The 26732-nt window shown below is 36.3% G+C and overlaps 2 long non-coding RNA genes across 2 annotated transcripts in view; one reads left to right on the top strand and one right to left on the bottom strand.

The window, feature by feature from the left end:
* Positions 1–8108, bottom strand: part of LOC130454586 (uncharacterized) — a 49241-nt gene extending 41133 nt beyond the window's left edge. Inside the window, exon 1 of the long non-coding RNA XR_008912283.1 lies at positions 6398–8108. This is a non-coding gene — a long non-coding RNA (uncharacterized LOC130454586). The remainder of the gene's footprint in view (positions 1–6397) is intronic.
* On the top strand, positions 1068–8284 carry LOC107648957 (uncharacterized). The gene is made up of 2 exons (XR_001629358.2): positions 1068–1214; positions 8087–8284. It is a non-coding gene; the product is annotated as an uncharacterized LOC107648957 (long non-coding RNA).
* The last annotated feature ends 18448 nt before the right edge of the window (positions 8285–26732 follow it).

Below are 26732 nucleotides of genomic sequence, written 5' to 3'. Positions count from 1 at the left end.
GATGCTCTGATATCTTAGCCAGGTGAAAATAATCAATCTCAATCATAGACTTTAGTTGCAACTAACTAATCATTCACAGGTATTAGACTGAGTTGAAAAAGTCATTGGAACTAGATTGGCATTGGACAGGTATTGTTTTTGACTGGGCTGAGGAAAACTGACCACGCCACAGGGATTTGGGAGGAGATGTTTTATAATAACTGTACTTACTTTCCACCTTTTTAAATATACCTTTCTAAAGATGAATTGAGGCTAGTTGTCCAAAATTATTTTCAGTTAGCAGACTTGGAAGGGAAATACACTGATGGGGGCTCACAGACCTATAACAATAGAAAAGACTTTCAAACCCTTGAGACTACTCCTAGAGCTATGGAATGGAAATGAAGTTAGCTTTTGTCTGGAAAATGACTCCTATGGAGTAGTAGGTGTGAATTTTAGATTTTCTCCATTTCGCTTAGTCTTAGAAATTCTAGCAACCAGGAATGTATACACTCCACTTAAGGATTAACTGTGAGGAGTGTAAAAAATAGACTCGAATACAGGTCTACAATCCCCACAAGCCTTTGCTCCACTTCCCCAAAATGCTTTGTAATCTCACGGGAATTCTGAGGTGGGCAGAGATTGAGGAAGGATTTAAGCTGGTGGCAAAGGTTTTTGGGGCTCTCTCTCTCTCTCTCTCTCTCTCTCTTTTGGACTTCCGTTTTGGAGCAGACGCGTCTCTTCCATGATGTGAGGTTATTTTTTCTAGGCCTCTGGCCTAGGCACATGTTTTTTACTTGTATATTCTTTAATCTTTAACCTTTAATAAACCTCTAAAAAATATAATACTCCTTGCAGAGAGAAACTAATTTCTACCTGCCTCAGTCTCCCCTTATTCCTAAATTTTAATCTTTATAGGAGGATGGCCTATGACCACATGTGCTAACACATAACAAATCAGAAACAACTGACAGACCCCTTGGGCTGTCCTAAGTCAAGCTTAAACTACCATTGGTACATGTGAGACACAGGAAGTGATATAAAGAATGGTCCATATATTTCGTGTCACTTCCTCTCTGGAGCTCGCTCTCACTCTCATTCACAGAGATGTTGGTCTCTCTCAGCAGCATGGGAAGTGCTGGGCAGCGTTTGGCATGCTTGCAGTTCTTGTCAGGTTTTGACATTTGTGGCTTGCCCGTGAGCAACCTGACTGGGAGAAGTTCTTAGCGTGCTTGGTGAGTGTTTAGACTGATTCCTTTTTCCTTTACCTCCTAAAGTGCTATCCTCCTAGGAGACCCCTCATCTCGGAGGAGGCCTCGTGGCTGGTAGCTGAGCTAGATTGAGAAGGTCCCTTGGCCTACACCTCTGAACTCCTGCCTGGCTCAGCCTAGGCTGGAACAGTTTAAATTCTCTTTCCTCTCTCTCTCTTCTTCTTAATTTCTTCCCTCTATTGTAATGAAACCACCATAAAAATCCCAAACTGACTTGAATATTTTATTGGGATTAAATTAATCCCTGGAAACCACTGGTATAATATATTCAGTCAATAACCCCTAATTTTACCCCTACATAGGAGTTGGGATCGTCACCTCAGAGTATGTTCTATACTAACATCCTATGATCTAGCACCACTTTTCATCTTCTGTCTTATCTCATATTTCTCCCCTCTACTCACAGTAGGTAAAAAATAACTCTTTAAAGTTGGTCAACCACTCTACAGATATTATTTTATGTGAACCTCACAACAATCCTGTCAAATAAGTACTTTTAGTATTATTAACTTCATTTTACTGATGAGACAACTGAGGATCAGAGAGTTCTTTGAAATCATTTGCCTATGGTCTCCCAGTCAGTGTCAGATGACCAGTTGAAACCTAGTTTTTTCTGTTTCCAAGTCTATTACTTTATCCACTATACCATATTTAAAGGGTTAGTTGAGGGCCTAGAGAAAAAAGGATTGTACGTTGTTTGTAGCAGCAAAAAAACTCAAAACAAAATGGATGCCCATGAATGGGGAACAACTAAACAAATTGTAGTACATAACCAACTGTTAGAAAGAATTACTTTATTATTAATGGAAGCATTTAGATGGCTTAATGGATGGAACACTGGGCCATGAGTCAGGAAAACCTGAGTTTAAGTCCAGCTAAGGCATTCACTATCTATGTGACCCTAGACAAATCACTTAAGCTTTATTTACCTTAATCCACTGGAGGATAAAAAAGTAAACCATCCCTGTCTTCACCAAGAAAACCCCAAGGACCATGTAATCCATGAGGTCATGAAGAGTCAGACATAACTGAACAACAAGAGAAATAACAAATATGAAGAATTCAGAGAGGCAGTGGAAGACTTCTATGATGATGCAAAGTGAAGAACCAGGAAAACAATATGAATGACAACAAGATAAATGGAAACAGCTACAACATCATTCAATGCTATGTATTTATAATTACCACCCTTGTCTATTTGAGAAAATGCTTCTATCTTCCTTCTCTGTAGAAGTTGGGACTATGTGTAAGAAATGGTATATATACAGTCAGACATGGATGATGTAGTGCTTGTTTTGATTGAACTGCTTTTTTCTTCACTTTTAAATCTTTAGTATATGGGATGGCTCTCTGGATAAGAGAAGAGGAAGTGATATTTTTGGAAATTGGATAGCAAGTAAAAAAATTGAATCAATGCAAAAAACACTTAAGAACACTAAAGAATTGAGGGGGAAAGAGGGATACCAATAATAAGCAAAGTAAACAAAAGAGTATAAATTCTCATTTTTTGATCACTTCATATCCAGTTTCAATGCCATTCCATCACCATACCATTCTTCTCCTTTTCAGTTCTAAATATACGACCTCAGAGCCTTTCTAATCCAACATTCTCATTTTACAAATGGAGTTACAAAACAAGGGTAGACAGTTTAAGTGATCTGCCTAAGATCATATGGGAAAGAGCAGAGCCAGGATTCCAAGCCAGATACTCTGATTTCTAATCTAATGCAATCCCTACTTCATCATATCACTTCTAATTTCCATATGCACACATCCTAATCTAGCTCTTCTTTACTGATGTGTCCCCATTGGTCCTATGGTCAGAGAATATGAACAACCTGAAAAGGTCAACCAGGAGAAGGTAAGTCCATTTCTTAAGTCATCACTCTTTAGGGCGGTTTGGGGTGGGGGACAAATGGACTGAAAGTTCCCTCAATTCTAACATAACTTCTGAGCTCTCCCATACCCTTCCACAATTTCTTCTATTTGAGAAGATAATGGTGAACAAAACTGCCCTTTGTACATGTCTGCACACCTACATTTTCCAATCCCAAAGTAAAAACAGGGACGGACTCTCAAAAGCCTTCTGATGCAGTAAGATACACTTCTTTATAAGCCTCTGGCAAAAATGCCTGAGACTTTCTTTATATTTATTGGTATCGTTATGTGTAGAGTAACAATCCCAGAAGCAGGGCATGACTACACTAGTTTTATGTCTGGCAAAATCAGTGTCTGTATTATCTGAACTCACAAAGACTATAAAATTAAATTTAAGTGACTCACTTAACTAGCAGAAGGAGAAAAGATCCAATTTTAAAAGGGAAATGGGAAAGAAACAATTGCTACTGTTTGGTAGGCATTTATTCTGTAAATAAGTAGAGAGAGGACATGTTGAGAAATAAAGACATGGAGTTACTTTTTTGGAGGAATGAAGCTTGAGTATGAGAAAGAAAGGTGTTCTCTCTCTCCTGGCGGCTAGAATGTTCTTCACTACATTGATCTGTTCATCTGTGTACCAAGAGAACCTCACATCTCTACTCCTTTGGGGATCTTGGGAAAATCATTTAATTTTTCTGAACCTCTGTCTCCTGATCTGTAAAATGGATATAACACCTTACCTACCTACCTTACAGGATTGTTTGATGGGAGCTAGATTACAAATTAAATTCTCATGTACTAATGGAAATAAAAGTTATTCCTACTATCATATACCAGGCAGGCAGGTTCATAAGCTTAATAGTATCCTTTACTCTTTACTCTCTAAGATCCCACAAATCTAATAACTGCATTCATTTTATTGACTTACCTCTACCCGTCTCTTCCATCTATCCCCTTCTCTGCACTGACCATAGCATCATCAAGACACTATTCTTGATCAGTCACATCTCAACTTTCACCTGAACCACTACAATAGATTCTTAACTTGACTTCTTCCTTCCAGTCTTTCCTCTCTCCAATGCACCTGATAAAGCATATAATGCAGAAGTCTAACCATGTCTCTATAGTACTCAAGAATCTTCAATGGCTGCCCACTGTCTCAACAATCAGATAAAGATGCTTTGGTTTGTCATCAACCAAAGCCTTTCACAGTCTAGTTCAGATTTAATTTCACATGAATATCTTTCATGCATTTTCCATTTCAAACCAGCTGATTTGGCTATTCCTCATACCTACCTCTCTGTACTACCTCCTAGATAAAACTTATCTTTATATCCCTAATCATTAGTGCCCTCTCCTCCACTGAATTATATTGTTTATTCATCTACATGTGTGTTGTTTCTTTTTATCTTTGTATCTCAAGTGCCTAGCACAGGACCTAGCACATAGCAGGTACTTAATGAATGCTTCCTGAGTTGAATGGAATCAAAGAACTTTTATAAGCACCTACTATGTGCCACACAATGTACTTGGAGTAGGGAATAAAAAAAATAAAACAATCCCTACTTGCATGAAACATCTACTCTAATAGAATCATCACATAAAAGCCAAGTTGCCAGAAAGCACACAACCCCCCCCAAAAAAAAACAGGTGGAGGAGGGAGTTGATATACCATTTTAGAACAATATCTACACAAGGTCTAATATATGGTAAACACTTAAATGCTTCCAAGGGATCAGCTGACCCACCCACTCATTTCTGAATCCCAATGCTCATTATGAAGGCATGAACAGAAGCAAAAGGAAAGAGAAGGACCCTTAAATGGTTTATCTTCTCGTTTCCACCTGGAAACTGGAGCCTCTGGAGATGCCACTGCATATATTTTCGTTTCACAGGACCTGCCATGAAAGCATGGACATTCTAAAAGCCAAATTCTGAGGGGATGAACATTTTGAAGTTTGCAACTAAGGAAAGAGGAATCCAATCCAACGCTCATGTATTAAGGGTCTATAATGTGCCAGGCATTAGAGTCATGAAAACAAACTGGAAAATGAGCCCTACCCTCAAGGAACTTATAGTCTATTGGGGAGGAGCATCATAAAACATAAACATAATATAAAGATAAATATATACATAACAACTTAAGGAGGAGTAAGAGCCAAGAAATGAGAGAATCAGCAAAGGCTTCCTATAGAAAACAGCATCCAAACTGGGTCTCAAAGGAAACTCATACTCTAAGAAGTGAAAACGAGAAGAGAATGTATCCAGAAACAGGATGCAAAAGCACGGAGTTTAGAAATGTAGTGCCAAGCCCAGCACATAGGTCACTTTGGCTGGAATAGAGAGTAGATGACAAACTATAAACCTAGTAAAGTAGACAAAAAACTAAATTGAGAAAGATTCTAAGTGCCAACCTAAAAATGTTGTATTTTACCCCAGAAGCAGTAGGGAGTCATTGACATTTCTTTAGCAGATATCTATACTTTAAAATAGTATAAGCTAACAGGAGATGGAATGGAGGAAGAGGGGCTGAAAAGCCAAGAGTCTAATCTGGAGTGGAATCAGACTTGAGTCAAAGAACTTAGAGCTGGAAAGGACCTCTGAAAAAAATATAGAAATAATGTAATAATTTTTCTGGTTCTACAAGCAATGAAACTCAATCCCATGAGAGGTTGTGATGTCCCTAAGTTCAAATAGATGATGAGTCAATCACCAAACCTTTACTAAATGCTTAATATGTTGTTCTAGAGGATATAAGGCCAAAAGTGGGGCAGCCTTTGCCCCTAAGGACATGACAAAGTCATGACTCAAACCCAAGTCTTTGTTATCCATCCTTGCAACAAATATGGGGCACTTCTTTCAAAGATTCTGATCCCAAATGACTCTTGAAAAAGAACTACACAAGAGGCAGAGAACTCTCAAAATACAAAAAAATAAAAGTGATGTTGGACCTCATCAATTCACCATTCTGTACTATGTAACCCTAAAATTCAGGAGTTATAGGAGTCTCCTCTGGGTTCTTTTGTCCTTCCCCCCTGATGCTACTGATGGGTCTTTTATCTTACCCAACCTAGGAAGATAAAAGTTATTCTTTATTTTAAAGCTCTCCAGAAACCATTTCTTATATATAGGATCCCTTAATATCAGGAAATTCTTCCTTTTGCCTAACTTTCAACCCTCTTGCTATATCTAAGCTATACAATGACTCAACTTCAGTAGAGTTGCCCAGTTTAAATGCTTCACCCTGGTCACAGCAGCAGTATTCTTACCTGTCTCCAGACCACAGGCAGGACTGGCACTGACCCCCAAGAACTTACTGATAGCCACTTGGAATCCCCTGCCTATATATTTATGACATAACAATGGCAAGTGACAAATTTATATAGTGCTTTAGGATTTGCAAAATGCTTTATACATATTATCTCATTTAATCTTCATGAGGTCCCCATGATTATCTGCTTTTACAAATGAGGAAACTGATTTCTAGAATGCTTAAGTAGTTTTCAAAGCCTCACCCAGCTAACAAATAGGGCCAAATTCGAACCCCAAACTTCCTGATGTTAAGTCTAGTACTCTAAATAACTATGCCGGTTATCCCTAAGGATAGAGGGCCATAAGGATCTACATTTCAAACAGCAATATAATTACACTAGACATAAAATAAATAATAAAGGACACATGTTGTAGAGGACCTTGATTCAAATTCTAGTCTTGCTAATTGCTACCTAGGGGATCTTGGGTAATTCATTAACCTTCTGTGGATCTTTGTTTCCTCATTGGAAAAAATGAAGGGGTTGGACTAGATAGTCTCTAAGATTTCTTCCAGTTCTGGAGTTAAAATCTTATGTCCACAGATTCCATAACATTCCTTATATTATTAATTAACATTAATTAATTTATTAGATATTACTTAATGTTATGATTCATTGAAATATTCATTAGAAATGGGAGGTAATGCAACAGTTAGATCATCAGGGAGCCTCCTCCTGCCTAGAGAGAAGAAACCCCTTTCTTTGCTCCAAGATCTGGGTTTATATAGACATTCTTGTTAATGGCTATAGAATAAGATACAAGAGCAAGGTTTATTGGAAGCTGTAGCTGGCATTATATAGGGGGGAAAGGGAAAGAAAAAAGAAAACACTCAGTAATCCTGCCTGCTTGACTTCCTACCACCAAAAAGTAGAGTGCAGAGCATTTTATTCACCATTAATTTGAATATACAGTATTTTCCTAGCACACAATGTTCTTATAAGGTTATGAACTGGTTTGCGTCGTTCCATTGCTAGAATTTAATACTGTACTAAGTGTGATATATCTCATCCGTGATTAATCCTGCCCAGTTCTACTGCAAGTTTCTATAAAAACCAACTTGAAATACAGTACTCTTAAAGCCCTTGCCAAACCTGCAAGATGCGATATTAATACGGCTCCATTCCAGACAGGCATGTCTAACTTACCCAGAGACAATCTGCATGTTCTCCTTCACGCACCCGCAGACGGCTATTTATCCTATCACTAAAGCCGAGAAGATGCGGGAAGTGCTGACCCTGCCTGGTTTACGGCAGCATTATTAATACTGCTCAACAACAAAGTAAAATTACAGATAAAATCTGAATAGGCCCATTATTGTTTTTAGAGGGAGCTAAATAAGCTATATAATTTGTTTGGGTCCTGCAGAATGCTCAGCAAAGCAGCACAAGAGAGGGAATGCATGATGGCACGGCAGTCCTTGCCACCTGAACCCCAGGACCATGTAAATCTCAGCCTTGAAGGCCATGATTAAAGCAGATGAAAGTTTTGAAATGTCATATGGGCTCCTGGGGAATGGCTATGCTTTATGGTTTGTTTGTTTGTTTTAATAAAAATAAACATTGATTCCCAACGAAAAATGAAAGTGATGCTTTAATTTCACCCAGTCACTGTATTTTGCTTTGTTTTGTTTGTTTTTTCTTCTGTAGTTCCATTTGTCCACCACTGAATAGTCAGAGCTCCAAGGAATTGGGGAGGAGGCTTGAGTCAAACATTCAGGACTTCTGCAAAAAGAAAAAAAATGCCACCATACCTGTGGGATCTCCTCCCTCTTCAAACCTCCCTTGAGAAAAACCTCTTGTCAATCTAACTACAAAAGCCTTTGGGAGGCTTATATTAGAAACAAACTTCTACTCTGGTGTCATTTCTTTATACACAATGAATGTTGAAAGAGTCTTACAGGATGGGCAGGCACAGATGGGTTGCTACTCACATCCTTGGAGGGTGTATACACATTGATGAGATCACAGATCCATTGGAATATGAGAGCATTTTTGAAGATTTCCAGTAAAGTCTATCTATGATTCTTGGTTAATAGAATGGTGGAATATCTTATTACCTACATTTTATCTTCCATTGGATTCCATTCAGTAAAGATTTAGAACTTACTGTATACAGAGTTGTTATATTAAGAAAAATTAGAGAAGGACCTTGCCTTCATGGAACTTATAATCTAGTACAAGGGATTGGACACATACATTCATTACCATGGAGATGGTGTGATATAATAAAAAGAGGATTGGATTTGAAGACAAAAGTCTTGATTGTCATGACAGACCTGCCACTTACTACCTGTTCATGTCATTAAATCACTTTGGGGGATGGGGCAGCTGGGCGGTTCAGTGGATTGAGAGCCAGACCTAGAGGTGGGAGGTCCTGGGTTCAAATATGGCCTCAGATACTTCCTAGCTGTGTGACCCTGGGCAAGTCACTTGACCCCGATTGCCTAGCCCTTACCACTCTTCTGCCTTGGAACCAATACACAGTATTAATTCCAAGACAGAAGGTAAGGGTTTAAAAAAAATCACATTAGGCTTCAATTTCCCCATTGGTAAAATGAAAGGACTTGGTGTCCCCCACCAAATCTAAATCCTACAGTCCTGTAATATGACCAATTTTCAGTCTCATTTTAGACATATACAGTTAGACTTTCTACATAAGAAAAGGTCATCACCACATGCCAAAGAAGTCATGACACCAGGACCCAACCCAAATCCCAGCTTTTCCAAATGAAAGGAGGGAGTCTTTTCTAGAATTTGAACACCAATTGTAAAATGTACTGGCCCGACATCCCAATCGATGTCAAGAAATCACCTCAGGCCCCAAGGGCAACATCATCACCAATGAGGGAGACTTATACCATCCGGCACAACAGCCCCAACACTGTATGAATGTGAGGCATAAACCGAACCTCGACTGCAAAACGATGACTGCCTCATATGAAGAGATTTGGTACAATGAGCTCCTGACAGTGTTGAAATGAGATTATGGTACAAAACATGCCTTTCACCATCAAATCAATCATTCTGTCTAAACTCCGCCATGTTTGATTTCAGCTTGCACTCTTGTTCTCTGTTGAAAGAAATTAACACGAAATAAGTTGATCTTAATGAGTAGGATTCGAATCGATAATGTTAATTGGGCTCCTGGGCATAAGGTAAGATGACTTCAAATCAACAAAAGGTTAATGCAGTTCTCCCAAACTGTGGCACCTCCTATAATAAATCTATAGTCATTTGAAAATTTCAATTTCATTAACAACGCATTTAACATGTTAAAAAGACAGACACAGCAGTCTCATCACAAAACATGCTCTCAGCTCTGACCAACAGGTCTGCAGACAATTGAGAAGCATCCCAAATTGTGTAATTAAGTTACATTGGAGGATTGAATAGCAGGCTCAAGCATGATGACTTATTTGAAAATTGTATTTGTATTTCAAAAGCAGCATAGAGTAGTGAATGGCAAACTGAGTCTTGTCTTTGATACCTGATGGCTGTGTGATGCTCAGCCAATCACTTAGCCTCCCGGTGTTACAGAGTTAGGGGCATCAGACTCATCCAGGAACAAGGGTTACAAAACTGCATATAAGGATCCCTGTGGGTTATATATTGACTTCGTTTTAAAATGTAATATTATCTATGGTTTATTGTATTTTATTTACTTGGTTAAATATTTCCCAATTATTTTTTTAATGTGGTCCATTCTATGTAGAGCCTGTGATCCATGGATCAAACATGTCATCTCTCTAAGACTCTCACCTGAAGAAAAGATAGAGACATGCATCAGTAGAGTTTTCTTAGCTGGGAGTTCCCTTTGCCAAAGAAATCACAGATCGAGTGAATTATCCTTTATCTTTATTTTAGCTTCCCTCAACTCCAGTTAGGGGAAGCAGTGGACAGAGCACTGGGCTTGGAATTAGGAAGATTCATCTTCCTGAGTTCAAATCTGGCCTCACACACTTACTAGCTGTGGACCCTGGGCAAGTCATTTACCCCTATTTTCCTCATTTTCCTTATATGTAAAATGAGCTGGAGATGGAAAAGGCAAACCATAGTAGTACATTTGCCACAAAAACCCAAATGATGTCACAAAGAATTAAATGTGAATGAAAAATGTCTGAACAAAAATAATAACCCCATGTGTGTCACATGACAATCTGTAATATTAGTAAAATATTTCCTTTTTTCCATCACTGATCCTAGCTAGATTCAATTTTTTACTTGAAATAAATCATTGAGGATTTGGGGAGTCCTACTTTACGCAAGGCATTTATGTTAATAGTTAATGCAGAAGGATTGATATAAAGAAATATAAGATATGGGTCATGCTCTAACAAAGGTTACAGTTTTGTCAAAGAGATAAGGCATATAAGTGTGAAAAAAATATTATTTTTAGATAAGGCCACTGCAAAAATTTATTTTGCTTGATTATGCATATTTATCACAAGGATTTTGTTTTTCTCTATTTTTCCCCAAAGGGATAGAAGGAAATAGGAGAAAAGATAAATGTTTTGTTATTTGAGAAAAAATTTTATTTAATTTAAAAGATATTTATTAAGTACTGATCAATCAATAAATCTTTATTAAACATTATGATGTACCACGTATTTTGCTAAGGGCTGGGGATATAAACATAGGGGGAAAGTCTCTGCCTTCAAAGAGTTCACATTCTAATATGCTGGAGATAACATGTATAAATTGACATATGTATTATATTATATATTATGTATTAATTAATTATTACATATTAATTAATACATAATATATAATATAATACATATGTCAATTTATAACGTGTTATATATAATATATAAGTATAATAACAAACTTATGTATAACTAGACATATACAAGATATGCACAAGCTAAATACAAAATAGACAGAAAAATGGAGGCAAGAGTGGGAACAAAAGGTCTTCTAAAGATGGTGGCATTTGTGTTGCGTCGTGAAGGAAGTCATGGATTCTAAAAGGCAGAAGTAAGAAAGAGGAACATTCTAGGCATGGAAGACAGCCAGTGCCTGTGAGGAATAGTAAGTAGGAAATATGCCTTGATTTTGGAATATGTGGAAAGGAATAAAGCATAGAAGGAAAGGAAAAGTACCAAGAGTCCGGGTTGTAAAAAGCTTTACATACTGGAGGAAGAACTTTCTATTTGATATGAGAAAAGACGGGAGTATGATCTCTGTAGTCTATGGCGATCAAGGAAAGTTCTAAAAGGGGGTAGGATTGGGAATGGGTCTTAAATTATGATTTAAACAGGCTAAGAAGGTAGAATGAATAAAAGGATGAGGAAATCATTCTCTGGAGAAATATTTAATCAAAAAGATGACTCTGGTAAGGCAACATCTAAATGTTTATTTAAATCTGTGTGTGGCAATATGGCTTATTCCCAAATTGTTACCTGATTATTTTTAAATTATAAAATAAGTCTGTCTTATAGACATTCACCCTAGAAATCAAAGGTGTCCTAAAACACATGCCAGAGTCAAAGAGCAAATCAAGATCTGTATACACTTATATGGTGGACAAAATCCTACACAATAGGCTGGACCTGACCTTCACAGGCTAAACTCCTGGAAAGAGTTTTCAGAAACTCACTGAATTCACCTCCCCATCTGCTAGAAACGTTAGATAAGTACATACAAGAAAGGCTATTCAAGGACCCCAAACCAATTTTTTTTCTCTAAAGGCTCATAACTGTACCCCAGGGATGAACTTCAGATATTTGCTTAACCCACGCTCAAGAATGAATCAACATCATGGTCCACTAACAGGATTAGGTATGTTCTATACCCTTGGAAAAACCATTTGGAAATACAAATCAACTCAGGATGAGAATGTGTATGAACATAGAGGCTAAACTGAAAATGGAGCATCTCCTCCCACATGTGTTTTGCACTGGATTCAAGTTGACCCGGTTGAACACTTCTGGTTCCCCTGAAGGCTCCATTCAAGCTCCACCTGAGGGCTCTCATCTCCGAACAAACTTTGAGTTCAACGGAGCATTGAACCTTTATGTGCTTTGTATGTGCCGTATAAATACTTACATAAGGATATTTGTCACCTCATCCAAGAATGAGTCCCTTGTGGTCTGTCACTAAACATTTATTAAATGCCTATTAAAGTGCCAGGGCTGAGTATATAAAAGCAGACAAAAGACCATCTCTGCCTGCAAGGAGCTTACAATCTAATGAATTAAGGGCAGAGATGGTTTTCCTTTTGTCTTTTGGAGCCCCTAGCATTGTGTTTGGCACAGAGAAGGTACTTAATAAATTGATTATTTATTAAGTACCTATGAGATAGGCACTATATCAGATGCTGATTTTAATCAAGCAAGTAATAAGTGTTTAAGAGCCTAGTAAGGGTCAGGCACTGTGCTAGGCACCAAGGATATAAATATAAAGGATGAAACAATCTCTACCCTCCAAAAGCTTAAAATCTGACTGGGATGAGCACCAGTTCAGAAGTCAGGAGTCCTAGCTTGGAGTACCCGCTTTGCCAAGTGTTGCTTTATACAACATTCTCAGAGTTCAATCTCATAATCTGTTAAATGGGTAACCAGTTAATAATCCATATGACCTCCAAAATTCCTTCAAGTTCTAAAATTCTATAACTTCTGTTTTACCTACGAATGGCTGTAAGAGAAGCTGGAAGAAGGAGGCATGTGGAGAAAACTTCGAATTCAAAAATTATATTATTGTTGTCAGCTTCATCTCTATTCTACTAGGTACCTGAGAAACCCCAGATCCCCAGAACTTCCCCATATCGTTACAGTGCTCAGTCCTTAATAACTGCCTGAAATCACTTGTACATTAGAGGAACACAAGACAAATTTGACTGGACTCACTACATCCGAGCTCTCCTCCAATATGGCATAAAGCTAATTTTAGCTGTCACTTACTGTAAGTAAAATGACAAATATCTGTAATATCTGTCAGGATGTGAATGCCTTAAAAAGAGTTATGCAGCTGTCAACATTTTGATGATTTTAACAAGAGAAAAGTAAACGGAGAACAGCAAACAGACAGCCTGTCTGCTGAGTACCCAGTTGCTAAACTCTTCTATTACTTATGTTAATAAAAAAATCAAATTACTCCACAAAAATAAGACCAACAACAAAGTCTTCCAGAGGAAACATAAACAGGTAAATTTTATTAATAATACAATTGATACCACTATTGGGGATGCTACAGAACTATCCAACCCATCAGTAAAATAAACTGGCTCATATTAAATAATGATATATCATGTTTATTTAGTGTTTGAGGATTTTCAAACTGATTTTCCTCCCAACACCTTTACAGAGATGGTAAAAGCATTATTATTGCTATTTTCCTAATGATAATAACAACAATAATCTGTAGCACTTGAAATATCAATGAGTAGCAGGAGAGAATCTCACCCTAGGACAATTTCTAACCAAACTCTCTTGAAAGGATACAAAGAAATAGATGATGATAATCACAGACATTTCTAAAGTACTTTGATATTTGTATAGATTATCTCATTTGATTCTGACAACTCTGAAAAGTAGTATTATTATTCCCATTTTACAGAAGAAAAAATTGAAGTGCAGAGATTGCATGGTTTTCCAAAGGTCATAAGACCAGAAAGTAAGTGCAATGACCCTAAAACAGGTTTATCAAAGAAATTTGGAATCTATATTGGATTTTACCATTCCACACAAACTTAGAGTCTCAGGTTCCTATCAAAGAATTTCCAGTTTTAAGGCTAAGGCCTTCTGCCAATAGATAAATACATCCAAGCTTCCTCATCGAGAAATTGCTTAAATTTATTGGACTGGTTCATAGAATTTAAATGTAGAAGATGTCTTAGACATCATCTAATCCAACACCTTCATTTGACAAAGAGGGATAATGAGATCCATAGAGATTAAATAATTTGCCAGGATCCTCAGTGACCCTAGTATAGTAGATCCAGGATTCAAATCCAGGTCTTATCTCTTCAAATTAGACAATATTTAATGAATATTCCTTCAGTATCTGTTTAGTCATGTCCAACTCTTCCTAACTCCATTTGGGATTTTCTTGGCAAAGATACTGGAGTGGTTGGCCTTTTCCTTCTCTAGCTCATTTTATAGATAAAGAAGCCCAGGCAAACAGAATTAAGTGACTTGCCCAGGGTTACATAAGCTAGTAAATCCAAGGTCAGATTTGAACTCAGGAAGAAGACTCTTCCTGACTCCAGGCCCAGTGTTCTATCCACTGAACAACCTAGCTCCTCTTCCTTAAGCACCTACTGCATGCAAAAGATTATTTAGGCACCAGGAGAGATTGCTAGGCTCCTTCTTAGCATGGCAATGATTGAATAAAACTGCCTTGGTTCAGAATTATTGCTATTTTGATATAATCTGTTTCTCCTGGATTTTTCCTGTATTGAGGGGCAACAAAGCATTAGATCAATGACTGTTTCAGGTCAAGTACAAATGGGAACTTTTAATATCAAAGTCTGGCTTTGGGGGATAAACACCTGGCTTTGGAAGCATTGTTTCCACTAAAACAAGAGCCTGAATTTAATCATTTTAATCTGACATCAAACATACTGCCTTGCACATAGGAGGAACTAAATAGGTCTTGGCTAAATTGAACCTGCTGAATCATTAGACTGGCCCAAGAAAAAGACATCTGAGATTGCCACTAAATTAAGACTATGACAAAGAAAAGGATATTGTGCATCTATTCTTGTTTTAATAATAATAACAGTTATTTTGGAATCCATCGTTTTAAAGTTGGCAAAGTTTCCATTGATTATTTCATATGATCCTCAAAATGACCTTTTAAGATAATTACTATTATTATTCTTACTTTACAGATGAGGAAGCTGAGGCTGAATGAGGTTACATGACTTGTCCTGGGCCACTCAGCCAGTAAAAGTCTAGGCAAAATTCAAATTCAGTCCTTCTTGACTCTTAAGTCTAGAGGTCTATTCAGTGTTGAACAAATAGAGACTGAAGGCCACCAACACAAAAATTTCATTAGGAATGAGGGTGGTAATCCAATTTTTAGCATGGTTTGCCTTGTTTTAAGGTACTATTCCAAGAGTAACATAAGAAATCCATGCTATTAATATTTAATAGTATTTTTGGTAGTTCTGAATTCTTTCCAATGTTAAAAAATTTAAGTCCATAAATATGAACTTCTGTGTGGTACTGGGGCATGACTTTCCTTTTGATTCTCATCATAAATCTGGGGAAATTAAAAATTACTATGCTACAGTATTTTTACTAGCGACTCCAATGCAATAAATATTGGTTAGGGAGAAGCTGGCAACATCATGAGGAAAACTGACATTTTCAAAGCCAAATCAAGCTTCTTCAGGCTTGGGCTAAATGTATGAGGGAAGTGTACTGGAGAGGAAGTAATGAATGGGAAGATGAAGAAATGCCCAGGGTAAGAATGATTCCTGTCTCTCTTAATAGACATCTGAAATATTTTTGCTATTATAAAAGTATAAGGATAGAATCATGGAAAGCCACTCACAGAGAAAAAGAGAGAGGTGGAGCTTGAGTGATGAATCATCAAAAGGAGGCTGGGAACCTGGAAAGAGCAATCAACCTAAGCTAAGAAAGGTTTGACCATTCAATAGGCTCAAAGTATATCCATCACCCATAATCAGCAAATGAATAGAGGCAAGAGATATCCTTCAGATGGGCAACAAGAACTTTGTGGGTGGCTCAGATGGGAAAGTGGACCCTTGACCGAGGAAAGAATGTGAAATCTAATACTATCAAAGAGAAGTGATATGATGCAGCCAAGTTCTAAAGAAAGATGGCATCCATCAACAAGGTCATCTGATCACTGAGCAGGCGAAGCTGAGATATCAACTTAGAACAGATGGTGAAGCCTAGTTTAGAACCAGCCTTAATAACTTCACCTAGTAAACAGGGTGTGCTGGAACCAGCTTTTACGAGAGATGATTGTTAAAATTTCAGTGTGAGATTCACACCTCAGAAACTGGCAAGCACTACTTGTCTAAACCAAAGAAAGAGATGGACAAAATGTTAACAATGCAGATGAAATTTTAAAAGTGTGTTATACCTATGTTTTTCCCTCCAGAGTGCTGCTTGTTAAACATTTACCAGCACACAGCTGAAACCAAACAGGGCAGAGAGAAATGGGCTGGAAAGAAGGATAAGCCTTGTAGAAAGAGTGAAGGATATTGAAGAACCAGTCAGTGGTGCATAATGGCTTGGGGCCCAAAGGAGAATTATTTAGGGCTAGATGGAGAAATTTACTGCTTCCATCTCCACCTCCACCCAAAAAGACTCAAGGCAGGATCCAGAGAAGTCAGAGTAGTTACAGAGCAGAAATTTTATGCAACCTGTGGTCAAAAGGAACAAATTTGTGAACTGTGTCCACACAGAGTAGGAAACAATTTCTGAATAGGATTAAAGTCCACAGAAATGAAATCAAACTGAAGTATCTTCAATCTTTCAATTTATCTGTGGCCTCACCAATAAAGACACTCTTACTATTTAGTTAAAAAGCATTTATTAAGCACTTGCTATATGTCAAGCACTAAGCATCAAAGATACAAAGAAAGGTAGTTCACAACCAATTGGGTCTTCCTATCCTATGCAACTCTAATTCATAGAAATCCTCTATAGTGGTTTGATTTAATATGCTACGGATCTTCCTCACTGCTAATGAAACACTATATATCTTTTATCTCTCACTCTCATAACGTAACTACCCCCATCTCTGTTTTCACTTACTTCTTTGACAATATCTTTGGTGCCATTGATTTACCATTGTTCAAATGGAAGAATGTATATTCTCTCAACTTGCACCTCTCCGTTGCCCAAATCACTGTGCCTTCATTTTGATTCTTTAGAGATTAGGGTACTCCATGATTTACAGCCAAGTGTCAAGACTGGAAGAATAAGACATGTAAAAAGATGGGTTTTTAAGTTGAGAATGCCAATACTGGACAGGTTGTAGAAATGGAAGGGAGAGGCACTCTTATACACTGTTGCTGGAAATATGGATTGATTCAGCCATTCTGATTGGTTAATTTAGAATTGTGTGATCCAAGTGACTCAAATAAGTGACCCAAGGACCCAGAGATCCAACTCCTAGGCATACATGCCAAGAATAGTTGAATAACAGATCTATACCTGGAGAGAACTTTAATGGCCGCCAAGCCCAACCTCTTTATTCTATAGACAAATAACCCAATACTCAAAGAGGTCAAGTAAATTGATCACTGTCACATACTTGGTAAGTATTTATGATGAGATTTGGACAAATATCTTCTTGTCACCAAGCCTACACCCTAGTTGCTCAATACTAGCTAAGCTAAGATGAAAGGCATGAAGACACATCTAAAAACCAACACAACTAAAAACAGCATCATTTTTCATTATCCTCAAACAAATCATTTTCTAACTTGTGTGTAATGAACAAACTATTTTGAGATAAAGCTGGTATATCAGTAGGATAGATGAAACAGGATTTCCTAAGCTATATGCTTTTACAGTAATTTTTTCTCATTCATTAAAATTTTATTTTTTAACTCAATTACATGAAAAAACAATTTTTAGCCTTCATTTCTTTAAGTTTGAGTCAAATTCTTACTTTCCTCCCTATACTCCCTACTTCTAGTTAGGCAAGCATTCTGATATAGAATTTATATGTGTAATAGTATAAAATATCTTTCCAAATTAGTCCTTTTATGAAAGAGAATTAGAACAAGTGAAAAAAAGTAAAGAAATAAAATGAAATATAGTATATCTCAGTCTACATTCAGACTATTCATTTTTTCTCTGGAGGCAGATGGCATTTTTCATCAAGTCCTTATGGATTTTATTGGAGCATTGTATTGCTAGGAAGAGCGAAGTCATTCATAAATGTTCATAATATTGCTATTACTATGTACAATGTCCTCCTGGTTCTGCTCACTTCATTTTGCATCAGTTCATGCAGGTCTTTCCAGGTCTTTCTTAAATCATCCTTCATGTCATTTCTCATAGCAGAGTAGTTCTCCATTACAATCACATACCACAATTTGTTTGGCCATTACCCAATTGATGGCAATCCCTTCACTTCCCAATTCTTTGCCATCACCAAAAGAGATGATTATAAAAATTTTTGTACAAATAGATCCTTTTCCCCTTTTAAAAAATCTCTTCAGGATACAGATCTAGTAGATCAATTGACTGCTGAAACAAAGGCTCTGCACAGTTGTTTTAAAGCTCTTTGGACATGGTCCCAAACCACTTTCCAGAATGACTAGATCAATTCACAGCTTCACCAGCAGTGCATTAGTATCCCACTTTTGCCACATCCCATCCAGCAAATTATTATTTTCCTTTTCTGACATATTAGCCAAATATGACAAGTATGATAAGTATAAGGGGTACCTCAGGGTTGTTTTTATTGTTCATTTCTCTAAAAAAGAGCATTTTAGAGCATTTTCATGTGATTATATAGCCTTGATTTCTCCATCTGAAAGTGGTATATTCATATCCCTTTGATCATTTATCAACTGAGGAATGCTTTGTATTCTTGTAAATTTGGCTCAGTTTTCTATTTGAGATATTGTTAAAAAAATTTTTTTCAGACCATCTGGTAAACTAGTAACAACCCAGAAAATAAGCTGAAAATAACATCAATGAAGGACTAAAATTTAAGAGGGTACCCCAACTTCCCAGAAAACAGAGCCTACCTGTAATTACATAGGGAAAATGAGCAAACAATCAAAAAACACATAACTCTAAAGACTTTTTATGGAGACAAAGAACAAGGTACAGACACAGAGAGGGACAGCAAAAGCAATGGAAACACACCCAAAGTCCAAAAGAAAAATATGGATGGGACACAGATTATGGAAGAGCTCAAAAAAGACTCCAAACCCCAATTATTAGAAGCTGAAGAAAAGTGGGGAAGAGAAATGAAAGTGATGCAAGAAGAAATGGGCCAATTGAAAAAGGAGAACCAAAAACTGAGAGGACAACCAAGCCTTAAAAATCAGAGTTGACCATCTAGAAACCAATGAGTTCATAAGAAATCAAGAAACAATAAAGATAAAAAAAAAACAGAGGAAAACATGAAATATTGAAAAAAACAACAGACCTAGAAAATAGATCCAGGAGAGATAATCTGAGGATTATTGGATCACCTGAAAGCCATGATGAAGAAAAAAATCTTGGATATCATATTACAAGAAATTATCAAAGATAAATGCCAAGAGATCCTTGAACAAGAAAATAAAATTGAAATTAAAAGAATTCACAGATTGCCTCCAGAAAGAAATCCTTAATTGACAACTTCCAGGAATGTAATAGCCAAATTCAAGAACCACCAAGTCAAGGAAAAAGTATTTCAAGCAGTCAGAAAGAAAGTATTCAAAAACCATGGAGCTATAATCAGGATCATTCAGGACCTAGTAGCTTCTACATTAAATGATCAGAAGGCATGGAATATGATTTTCGGAAAGGCAAAAGATTTGGGATTACAACCAAGAGCCACCTAACCAACAAAACTGAGTATACTCTTTCGGGGGGTGGGGGGGGGGGGGAGGAATGGTCATTCAATAAGAGAGAAGATTTTCAAGCATACCTGAGGGAGAAACCAGATCAAAACAAAAAATTTGAAGGTCAAATACAAGACACAAGAGAAGCCCAAAAAGGTAAATAAGAAAGAGAAAATTTAAGGGATTCATTACAGTAAAAATGTCTATATGTCTACATGGAAAGAGGATTTCTATAATTCTCAAAAATTACTCTCAGTAGTAGAGAAGATAGAAGGAATTTACTCAGAAAGAGGGTGGAAAAGTAAGCTGATTATGATAATGTGATGTATATGATGTAAATATATGTATATGGCGCCTTGAGACAAGGTGACACACGCAGATTCAAAGTAAAATGCTGGAGCAGAATATATTATACATCTTCTAAAGTAAATAAACCAGTAGTAGCAATCATGATACAAGACAAAGCCAAAGTAGAAATTGACCTGATTAAAAGAGATAAGGAAGGAAATTATATTTTGCTAAAAGGTACTATAAACAATAAAGTGATATCATTGCTAAGCATTTATGCACCAAATGTGGTTTAGTATTTAGATTTTAAAAGGAAAAATTGAAGGAACCCAAGGAGGAAATAGACAGTAAGACCATACTAATGGGAGATCTTAATCTTCCTCTTTCAGCTCTAGATAAATTGAACCAAAAAATAAATAAGTAAGAAAGAAATAAGGGAAGTAAGAAATGCTAGAAAAATTAGAGTTAATAGACATCTGGAGAAAACTGAACACAGATTAAAAGGAATATACCATCTTCTCAGCAGTATATGATACATATACAAAGACTGACCATGTACTAGGGAATAGAAATATTACAAAGTTATGCAGAAAAGCGGAAATAATAAATGCCACTTTTTCAGATCATAATGTGATAAAAAATTATAATTAGAAAGGGTCCATGGAAAGGCAAATTTAAAATTAATTGGAAACTCAATAATCTAATAATTCAAAACCAGTGAGTGAAAGAAGAAATCATAGAAACAATTATAGAATTTACTAAAGAGAATGACAATGAGGAGACATCATACCAAAACCTATGGGATAGAGCCAAAGCAGTACTCAGAAGAAATTTATATCACTGAGTGCCTATACCAAGAAAATAGAGATGGTGGAGGTCAATGAATTGGGCTTGCAACTTAAAAAATTAGAAAAATAACAAATTTAAAATCCCCAGATAAAAACTAAATTGGAAATCCTACAAATTAAAGGAGAAATTAATCAAATTGAAAGTAAAAGAACTATTGAACTAATAAATAAGAATAGGAGCTGGTACTTTGAAAAAACAAATAAAATGATAAAGTACTAGTCAGTTTAATTTAAAAAATAAAGAAGAAAATCAAATTAACAGTATCAAAGATGAAAGAGGAAATCTCACCTCTAATGATGAGAAAATTAAGGTAATTATTAAGAACTACTTTGATCAGTTATATGGCAATAAATATGACAATCTAGGTGAAATAGGTGACTATTTACAAAAATATAAATTTGCCAGATTAACAAAAGAGGAAATAGAATTCTTAAACAATCCCATCTCAGAAAAAGAAATTGAACAAACCATCAAGGAACTTCCTATGAAAAAATCCCCAGGGCCAGATGGATTCACAAGTGAATTCTATCAAACATTTAAAGAACAGCTAATCCCAATACTAAACAAATTATTTGACAAAATAAACAAAGAAGGAGTTTTACCAAATTCCTTTTATCAAACAAATATGGTACTGATTTCAAAGTCAGACAGACCAAAAATAGAAAGAAAACTACAGACCAATCTCCTTAATGAATATAGATGCAAAAATCTTAAATAGAATACTAGCAAAAAGACTCCAACAAATGATCACAAGGATTATTTACTATGATCAGGTGGGATTTATACTAGGAATGCAAGGATGGTTTAATATTAGAAAAACCATCCACATAAGTAACCATATCAATGCTCAAACCAACAAAAACCACATGATTATCTCCATAGATGCAGAAAAGGCCTTTGACAAAATACAACACCCATTCCTATTGAAAACACTAGAAAGTATAGGAATAAACAGAAGGGCCATTTCTCAAAATAATAAACAGTATATATTTAAAACCATCAGCAAGTATCATCTGCAATGGGGACAAGTTAGAAGCCTTACCAATAAGATCAGGAGTAAAGCAAGGATGGTCATTATCACTAGAAACTCTAGCAGTAGCAATTAGAGAAGAAAAAGAAATTGAAGCGATTAAAGTAGGCAATAAGGAGACTAAACTATCTTCTTTGCAGAGGTTATGATGGTCTATTTAAAGAATCCCAGAAAATCATCTAAAAGGCTAGTGAAAATAATTAACAATTTTAGTAAAGTTGCAGGGTACAAAATAAACCCACATAAATCATTAGCATTTCTAAATATTTCCAACAAAACTCAAAAGAGTGAAATCATAAATAAAGTGAACATAGATTAGTATACCTGTCAGATCTGTTGGAAAGGAAGGAATTTAAGAACAAGCAAGAGATAGAGAACATTGCAAAATGCAAAATGAGTGACTTTGAGTATATCAAATTAAAAAGGTTTGGTACAAACAAAACCAATACAACTAATATTAGAAGGAAAGAAACAAATTTTTATAAGAAAACTCTCTGATAAAGGTTAAATTTCCCAAATATATAAGGAACTAAGTCAAATCTACAAAAAATCAATTCATTCCCCAATCAACAAATGTTCAAAGGACACGAATAGGCAGTTTTCACATGATAAAATAAAAACTATCAATAAGCACATAAAAAAGTGTTCTCAATCCCTCCTTATTATAGAAATGCAAATTAAAACAACTCTGTGGTACCACCTCATACCTAGCAGACTGGCCAAAATGGCAGCAACAGAAATTGATATATGGCAAAATTGGGACACTACTGGTGGAATTGTGAATTGATCCAACCATTCTAGAGGGCAATTTGGAATTATGCATAAAGGGCTTTAAAAGACTGTGTGCCCTTTGATCCTGCCATACACTCCTGTGTTTGTACCCCAAAGAGATAATAAGAAAAAAGACTTGTACAAAATCATTTGTAGCTGCACTCTTTGTGGTGGCAAAAAAAAAATGGAAAATGAGGGGGTGTCCATCAATTGGGAAATGGCTGAATAAATTGTGGTATATGTTGGTGATGAAATATTATTGTGCAGAAAGGAATAAAGAAATGGAGGAATTCCATGTGAACTGGAAAGACTTCCAGGAATTGATGCAGAGTGAAATGAGCAGAACCAGTACATTGTACACAGAAACTGATAACATAATGGCACAATCTAATGTAATAGACTTTTCTACCAGCAGCAATGCAATGATCCAGGATAATCCAGAGGAACTTGGGAGAAAGAATGCTATCCACATCCAGAGAAAGAACTGTGGAACCAGAAATGAAATATAAAAATATATGCTCAACACATATTGCAGTGGGGATCTGATTAGGGTTTTGATGTTAAAGAATCACTCTACCGCAGATATGAATAACATGGAAATAGGTTTTGAACAATGATAAATGTCTAACCCAATGAAATTGCTTGTTGGCCTTGGGAGGGGGGATTATGAATCATGTAACCAGAGAAAAATATTCTAAATAAAAATTTAAAAATTAAAAAGAGGTGCCATGAAACACATTAGTAATATATATGTTATTGTTAAAAGAATCCTTATCTAATATCCTTGAAAAGAGCAATAGTTAGCAAATTAATGAATTAAGGTTATACACACACACACACACACACACACACACACACACACATCTGTTGTTCAGTTAATCAATTTGTGATTCTAAGTGAAACATTCTGCTTTAAGGGACATAGTATCCATGATTTGAATTTTACATTTTAATTTTTCTTGAGTTCTTGTGAATCTTTTTGCTTATGCATTTCATAATACTGACAGAAGTTTCTACCAATGCTTTCATAGACTGGTACCAGTCATCAATCAATCAATGAAGACCTATTAAACACCTACTATGTATGAAGTACTCTGCTAGACATCAGAGATACAAATACAAAAAATGAAACAATCCCTACTTGCTAGGAGTTTATACTCTAATTAATAAAAAGCTTTATTTAAATTAACAACTGATAATCCTTTGAAACCAAATAGAAAGGATGATTCAACAGTTCTTTAACTATCCTTTCAAGGGTTTAAGTGCTAACTGTAACAATTCAATAAGGAAGCGTCTATTAAGCACCTACTATTGCAGAATACAGAGGCTAGATTCTGGGGATGCTTTTCCCTGGATAGAGCCTTAGATGAAGACTCAGGAAGAGCTGAGTTCAAACCTAGCCTCAGATATTTACTATCTAGGTGACCCTGGGAAAATCACTTAACCTTTGTCTACCTCAGTTTCTTTATATGCAAAATGAGAGTTAAAAGTAGGTCAACTGGGAAGCTATTGCAATAAACTAGAAAAGAGGTGGAAAAGGTTTAAACTAAGAGCAGTAAATGACTAGGGCAACAGCACACTTGGTCTTTGATGTGGTAGCAAAGAATTTGAAACAAACTGGGTACCCCATCACATGAGGAATGGATAAAAAAATATAGACTATGAATATAATAAAATGTTGCTGCACAAGGAGAAATGATTAATGAGGAATTTCAGAGAAACATGGGAAGATTTCCATGAATAGATGCTGAGTAAAATAAGGAGAACTAAGTTAACAATATCCACAATGATTATAATATAAGTGAAAAGATGACCATCTGGAAGCCAAACCTGGAGCAAATGAAAAACCAGCAACACAACTAGATTATGAATAGGTAATGAAAAATGTCTCTTCTATCAGCAGAGAAGTGGGGGACAATTGGGACAGGATGTTGTCAAGCATGGTTACCCTACTGGGAGTTTTATTTAAAATTTTTTAATCAAGTTAATTTTTTTTAATTAACAAAAATCTGTCTCCTCTCCCTGCTCCTTCCTCCATCCCCATATTGAAAAACAAAACAAAACAATTCTTGTAGAACAAGATGGGTGTTTTAGTTTAACTGATTTTATTGTTACAAGGGAGAGTTCCATTTGGAGAAGATGAAAGAGGTATTTCCTGAAAATGACTATGATGTCAAAACAAATGGCATCATTAAAACTTTTTTAAAAATTTAAAATAGAGACAATCCACTCTCAACATCATTTAATCAGATTTATGGCTTGCTTGTATGCGTAACACAAGCCTCCATAACTATCAACATTTAACTGTCAGATCACTCTAAAAAAGGACAGGGGGCCTTCAGTTCCAGGATTACTTAATGTATCTAACCTGATTTCTCTGTAGCTTCTCAATTAAGAAAAGTGAGAGGGTGGAAAGTCAAGGAAACCCTCCCCACACAACTCCATCTTTTCTTGTCTTAAAAGAATCCCCTTTCTAGACGGTAATCTACAACTCTGCATTTAAGAATACAGTAAAATAGAGTTCTCCCCAGCAGTGATGCCTGGTTAAGGGATAGCCTCTTTTTCAGGCCCAGGGCTCAGAGCGGCTATGTTCAATTGCTAGGTGATGACACATTGTGGTGCAGATAATGTTCTACAAGGGGAAAAAAGAAAAAGAAAATATAAAAGCAAAACTCTAGGTTCCCCTTATATTTATATACCTGAAGGAAAGCACTGAGAGGAACCTGCATGAGATATCAGAAATTGGAGCTTTCAAACATGCTATTTCACCTTATCACTCTTATCTGTTATATATTAAAAAAAATACAAACAGCTGCATTTAAAGATAAGGGACCAGAAAGGTGTTCTGCATGATGCCCAGATGTTTCTGAAATCCTTTCCCTGTTAAACTTATCTCCAGAACTAAAGACACCTCTAATCTTTTCTAATGGCTTAATCAAATGAAATAAATGGCTTGGCAAAATATCTTCTTTAAAAACTTACACTCCTGGTTGGGAGGGAGGAAGAAAAAAAGAAAAAAAAACAAGCCAGCAGCCAAGGTTTTCCAATCCTTTCCCTGAGAAATAGCAAAGCAGAGCTCAGCTACATAGCAACCATTATTCAGGTAAATTACTAATGCTCTCTGTCATGGACCTGGAGTGAGAAAGAGACTGGCAAGTTTGGATGTCATGGCACCACTACTGTGGTACTTCCATGGGAAGCAGCATAGTATAGTAAAAAAAAAAAAAAAACTATTAGCTCTGGAAGGGTTCAAATCCAGTACCTACAGCTTGGGTAACCTTTGCTAAGTCACTTCACTTCCATGGACCTCAGTTTCTTAATCTATGAAAAGAAGAGACAATATAAATGGTCTCTGAGGACTAGACAGAGTACTCATTGGAGACTCGAGTAGACCTAGGCAAATCACTTAACCCTTGTCTGCCTCAGTTTTTTCACATGAAAAATGAGAATAATAATAGCACCCGCCTTCCAGGGTTGTGAGAATAAAATGATATAATATTTGAAAATTGCTTTACAAACTTTAAAATGCTGCATAAATGCTATTATTATTCATTTCCTTATTAAAATTCTTGAAGGTCCCCTCTACCTCTACCATTCTATGAACCTTTGGAACAATGCAGAAAAAAAAGATGGTTAAAATGGGAAAAGAGGATCACAAATGGGGAATGGAACTTAAATGTTACCTCATGCAAACATCTCATTTAACAAACAGGGAAACTGAGACCAAGTAAGGTTGGAAAACTTGCTCAAGGTCGTGAAGGTAGAAAATAGAAGATCCAAGAATTGAGTTCAAGTCCTCTGACTTACTGTCCTGTGCCACCTGCCACAGAGGAGAGGGACACATAGAATGGGGACTAGGGA

Source organism: Monodelphis domestica, chromosome 1, assembly GCF_027887165.1.
Source record: "Monodelphis domestica isolate mMonDom1 chromosome 1, mMonDom1.pri, whole genome shotgun sequence".
In the NCBI taxonomy this organism is placed as follows: Eukaryota; Metazoa; Chordata; class Mammalia; order Didelphimorphia; family Didelphidae; genus Monodelphis; species Monodelphis domestica.
Note: the sequence above shows the minus strand (reverse complement) of the source record. Positions and strands in the feature narration are given on the sequence as shown.